The sequence below is a fragment of the Trachurus japonicus genome, chromosome 12, assembly GCF_045865225.1.
Source record: "Trachurus japonicus isolate A0001 chromosome 12, Traja_1.0".
Classification (NCBI taxonomy): domain Eukaryota; kingdom Metazoa; phylum Chordata; class Actinopteri; order Carangiformes; family Carangidae; genus Trachurus; species Trachurus japonicus.
Window position 1 is genome coordinate 27,847,298 of NC_140918.1, and position 6,025 is coordinate 27,853,322.

The following is a 6,025-nucleotide window of genomic DNA, read 5'->3' on the forward strand; positions in this document are numbered from 1 at the left end:
TCCCAAGTCCCCCCATAAGGCCTTGACCCTGAACCCTCACAGACTTTACTGACGTCACCTTGCGGGTGAGGATGAAGAGAAATCACATCACCTTAACAACGCCAAAACATCCTGTGTACAGTTGTGGGTTTGTGAATTTTTTTTGTGCTTTTTTTTTTTTTTTTTTTTTTAAATCCCCTCTTTGTAAACAAAAATATGACGATGTTGGATCAGATCTGATGAAAACATATTTGTGTATATTTGTATATATATATATATATATGCATATTCATCAACATGTGATAGGACACATATCTTGAGCTAGTTCTGGCTCTGAGTTGCTACTGAGCTCTTTGTACAGGTAAACTTTTCTTTCTTGTATATAAATGTTTGGATTTGTTTCTTTTATGCTTCTTTCTTTTTGTTTTATGGCCCGTGTTAATATTTTTTTTCATGCTTCTGGGCTTCATGCTTCCCCCGGTAACCATAGCAACCATGTTTAACATCGCAATGCTATGAACTTTGGGTCCCTAAGCCACAGTTTGCAGGGATACCTTATGGAAAATGTAGCACAAGGGTTATTTACAGAGGGTTATTCATGTACCTGATGGTTAATCGAGGCCTCATGGGAACCTGCATCACAGTCTGTAAGTCCATGCAGGTGGGTCGTCTCCTTCTGCAGTGGTGTAATGGAGAATCAGCTCCACCTGCTGTACAACTGGAAATCCAAATTGAAATCTGGACTTGCTAAGCCTTGTTTTTTTAAAAACAAAAAATCTAGGGCATGCACAAAATGTGTGGCCATGAAATAAAAGGTTGTGAATATGTGGAGTGAGGGCTGCTGTGAGGGAACAAAAGAGAAGAAATCTCTGCAAAAACACACAAAACATCTTGTGCACATGTTAAAACAAGACTTTCCTTTAGGTCTAAAAGCTAGCCACAACCTGACGTTCTCACAATAGTCTATTGTACAGTTGATTTTATTCTATTTGTGTGTGTCTAACTGTATTTTGAGTTGTAGCGCCCCATGTGCACAAAGGGAGAGTCTGCTCATGTTTGTCTCAGAAGAAACTTCACATCTGTTTACAATGAGGAACTCAAAAAACGACAAGTTGAAGGTGAAATGAACGGCTTCTGTAGATGTGAAGTTGTCAGTTTGTACAGGATGTAGGAGAGACTGCACCAAAATAAAAGCCCTACTGTATCATTGGATGTGCAAAATATTCTGTATCACACTTAAATGTGAAAAATGTAAATGCACAGTAGGCTTTTAGTTTTTTAATGCTGAATTTAGGTTTTGGCTGAATAGTGTGTCGTTTTCTTTATTTTGATGTACAAAATCGAGGAGGATCCAGGTTTTATTGATAATGTATTATAACCTGCAATAAAGTGAAATGTTCTCAAGTGTCTCTGCTTCAGACCCATTCTGACTGCACACAGTCTGTGTGCTCGCATGTTGTCAACAGTTGGTTTTAAGGAAGAACCAATAGAAATGTTTCCATTAGAATGTAAAAACCACTGAGGTAAACTAGGTGTGAGTGTGTGTGCATCTTGTTCTCAGGCTTATTCATTTGCTGGCTAATTAACTTGTTAACGGGCTAAGCTAATCAGCACAGACACAGATACCTGCTGAAGAGTGCAACAGGTCACGTTTAGTGACTCCACTAAGCCAAGGTGATGCCCATCAGACACTGAGCGGCTAGCCAACTGTGACTCCACCCTCCTGTCACTCAAAATTTAAAGGGATAGTTCAACATTTTGGCAAATTCACCTATTGCCTTAAAGCAGAAGTAAGCGGAATATTTGTGTTAATATTAAATAGTTATATCTTCCGACAGCAATCACTTATATAGAGTGTTTGGTCTGAAACACGGGTCTGTCAGTCACTCTGCTCTGCTGTAAGCCGAGGAGAACACTTTCCTGTATCTTACAACCTTTATCCAATGAGGAGAGAGAACGGCATAAAGGGGCGGTCCTCTCTGTGTGTGCAGCCAAGGGATGCGCATGAATGTGGTGACGTAGGGATGCGTGCGGGGACTGCTAACTCCATCTGCTGACAAGAAGTTAGCCAAAACGACGGGATCGCTTATTTCTGCTTTAATCCCTATAGTCATAGCAGTGGGTTCATTACCTTTAATTATCAGTGCATGTTGTTTTGAGATCCCTGGGGCAGAGTCATGAGCTGCTCAGTGAACACAATGGAGGTGAACCCTGGTGAAAAAAAAGTGTACTTTATTGTATTTCAAGTATATTCGTATTTTGAGTAGTATATTTAAAATGTAATTATACAAATTGTACTTTATATAAATATATAAAAATTACACTAACATCACACTTTCACGCTAACACTTTTAACACACTTGAAAATAATTATACTATATTACACTTTATAGAAATATATTAAACTAAAATATACTTGAAGTGAAATTTATGTGTAATTTCTAAAGTGTACTTATTTGAAATTTGTTTTCACACATACTTTTGATATATTTTAAAATGTATGCTAAAATTGTCATTGTAAAATACAATGATAACATATTTTGAAAGTATACATTTTAATATCAACACTGTAATATTAAGTTTGAGTGTATTTTAAGTTACATTTGAGTTTAATTATAAAGTGAAGTTATTTATGCTTGTAGCCTACTTCAGGACATTTTGGAAAGTGGTATTAGCCTATGCACCTAAACCCGTTTATTAAATTTTGTGCTGTGTGTTTGGCAAAAAAAAAAAAAAAAGATAGGCTACAACCTTACACGCATGAAATCACATGAAACAATACACTTAATTAACACTTAACAATCATCCACAAGAGCGTTGTAGAGTTGTTGGATTGTGTGTTTGATAGTCTCCGTAGCGGTAGCTGAGCAGCTCATGTCTCTGCCCCGCCGATCTAAAAACAGCTTGTAGGTTACCGTCAATTACAGTAAAAGTAACGAACCCTATCCCTAAGACTAGGGATTAACGGGCAAATCTGCCAAAATGTTGAAATATCCCTTTAAGCACATTGTTTTAATGTTATAATGTCTGTTGTAACCAAGGTTAAAAGTCTGTATTAAAAATTTAGTGATTGCATATTAAAAACAGCCTGAATTCATATTAAAAAGTTAATTAATAAATACTAAGTTATGTTAATAATTAAAAACAGATACTTACCTATAGAAAGAAATTGAACAGTGATAAAATATTTTTTTATACGTTTATTTTGAAAGAGATTGGCTGGAGATGAGCTGTCAGCCAATCGGGAAGAAGCTCCCGCCCTTGACCTGCTCGAACAAGGTTCACTTCCTCCGGAGCCGTTGTCAGGAGAGCGAGCAGCCCCGCATCGAGCACGACACTTAGCTTGTGAAGAGGAGACACTAGTAAAAAGTTGATAAAAGTGATTAAAAACTACGGGACACTCCGGTGACGCCCTGGACCTGTGAGAGTGAAGCTAGAGGGACCCGACATCTCCACCAAGAAGAAAAACGCATCGGTGAGAAATCGTTTTTTCCATGCTAAATGCTAACCGCCAGTGCTAATAATCAGTGCTAATACCAGAGACCTACCCACTCGTGTGAATCACTAGCGTTAAAGCTAGCACTAGCTTCATTTTGAAGGTGCAATATGAGACGTTTTGAGAATTTGTTGCACACTGAACTGTAAAAATCTGATGATTTAGCACAGTATCTGCGTTTTTAGCACGCCGAGTCACTATTTTATGCTAAGACATGGCAGAAGGTGCACACTGTACGTCTTCTTACTGTATTAATGTTATATTTGCATGCTTATTACTATGTGAAGACGTTATTTTTATATATTATTGATGTGGAGAAGTTATTTTAATAACCTTAATCTCTGATATTTTGAGAATGTTTGCTATGATATTATTGGGTGTGGTGTCAATTACAATGTTTATTCAGTTAAAAATATTCTCTGTGAATTGAGTGGATTTAACATGATTTATATATTGTATTTCATGATTGAGAGTTGAGAGAATTAAGAGAATGTTCTGACATTACTCATCATAGGTCAGGTTTTCCTGTTGGATCCTTTGAACCTTGGACCTACCCGGATGTTGGAGCCTGGATCGAGACGTTTGATGGCGAACCACAGCCTGGAGGACAACTAGAGATATGGTGCCCGCAAAGAATCAAGAACCTGGATCCTTTCATCACTTCATTACACACACGCACACATACACATATCCAACACATTCAACCATGCGGTAGGATAGATCCTCTTCACTTCCTCAGTGGACTGAACATTTCATACTGGGAGTGACTGAAAAAAGAGGTGACTTGAACTTTCAAACATAGCTGCAATTTTTTTTTTTTTTTATGTTCCTACTTACCTGGGTAAGAATTGTGTTACACTGTGTATGTACATGTGTTTTGCTTATCCTTCTTTAAAGGACAATCCAGGCAAATTCAACTTGAGGGTGTATCATTTTAAGTCTAAAAGAAGGAATGTGAAGATTTTCAGTTTAACGTCTCCTGTTTTTGCGGTAGCTGCGTCTGTCCCAGCATCGCTACGGCAGCAATGAATGGGAGTGGATTGAAGTTCCGCTGCTTAGGCTGTTTACAGCCCTCAAAGCCGCAATTTTTTTCCACATACAGCGTCAGATGGTTACTCAAACATGCACTGAGAAGTTTCTTTACTTCAAGCAAGCCGACATGCTTGTAAAACTAGATCTAAATTCAAAGTCTCACGCGAGACCCTGTTGCCGTGCTCGGTGCATTCAGGGGTAGTCAGAAAGCTACCGTTTGTGTCATAAACACAGGAATATCGACTCTTGACTTGCTTCAAGTAAAAAAAACGTATCGGCGCATGTTTGAGTCGCCACCTGACGCTGTCTGTTGAAAAAAATGTACACTTGAAGCCAAGTAAAGAGTCGATATTCCTGTGTTTTATGACACAAAAGGTAGCTCCTACTGCACCTGAATGCACCGAGCACGGCAGCAGGGTCTCGCACAAGACTTTGAATTAGATCTAGTTTTACAAGAATGTCGGCTTGCTTGAAGTAAATAAAACTTCTCGGTACATGTTTGAGTCGCCATCTGACGCTGTCTGTGGAAAAAAATGCGGCTTTGAGGGATGTAAACAGGCTAACCAGCGGAACTTGCATCCACTCCCATTCATTGCTGCCGTAGCGATGCGGGGACAGACCAAGCTACCGCAAAACAGGAGCGATTAAGCTGAAAATCTTCACATTCCTTCTTTTAGACCCAAAATGATAGGAACATACACCCCCAAGTTGAATTTACCTGGAATTGTCCTTAAAGGTTTATTTGTAATGTTTAGGTCTGCTGCCTGAAATAAACCTATTTCTATTTTTCTATTTCCTATGTACGAAAGAAGCAATATTTGAAAATGTGTTATTAAAGTTTTCCTTTGAAAATGTTAAAAGCCATATGTAAATGTTTATACATTTAGAGATAGTACAAAGTTTCTGTATTATTTGCAATGTATTATTATAATTTGGATGTGGTTTAAATACATTAAAGTATGTTTTTTTACCTGGAAGTAGTCCCACAAGTCTTTCAGCCTTTAGTATACTTGTAACACATTTGCATGAAGGTAGAAAGTAGTATACCAAAAGTATAATTAAGTATATATTTTAATACACTAACATCTAATTTTTAATGTACTTATAATACAAACAAAGTACACTTTAATTTAACTAATTAGGCATGTATTAGTACATAAAAGTCATGTACTTGAAGTGCACTAAATATACTTTAAGTTGTTCCACTTTAGCACACAAAAGTACACTAAATACACTTTAAGTTGAGCTTTTCTACAATTTAATTACAATTTAAATATACTTAACACAAAATTAGTTGTTCCAATTTAGCACTCTTCAAGTTAACTAATCATAAACACACTTGAAATATAATTATGTTTAGTGTGGCTTGAAGTACACAAAAGTATGCTAAATTTTAGTACACTTAGTACATTATTTTTTCACCAGGGAATGGTAGCTACAGGTCCCCTGTCCCTCATCAAACTCATCAAATACACAATCCAACAACTCCAAAAATAAAATAATGATGTATAATCAATT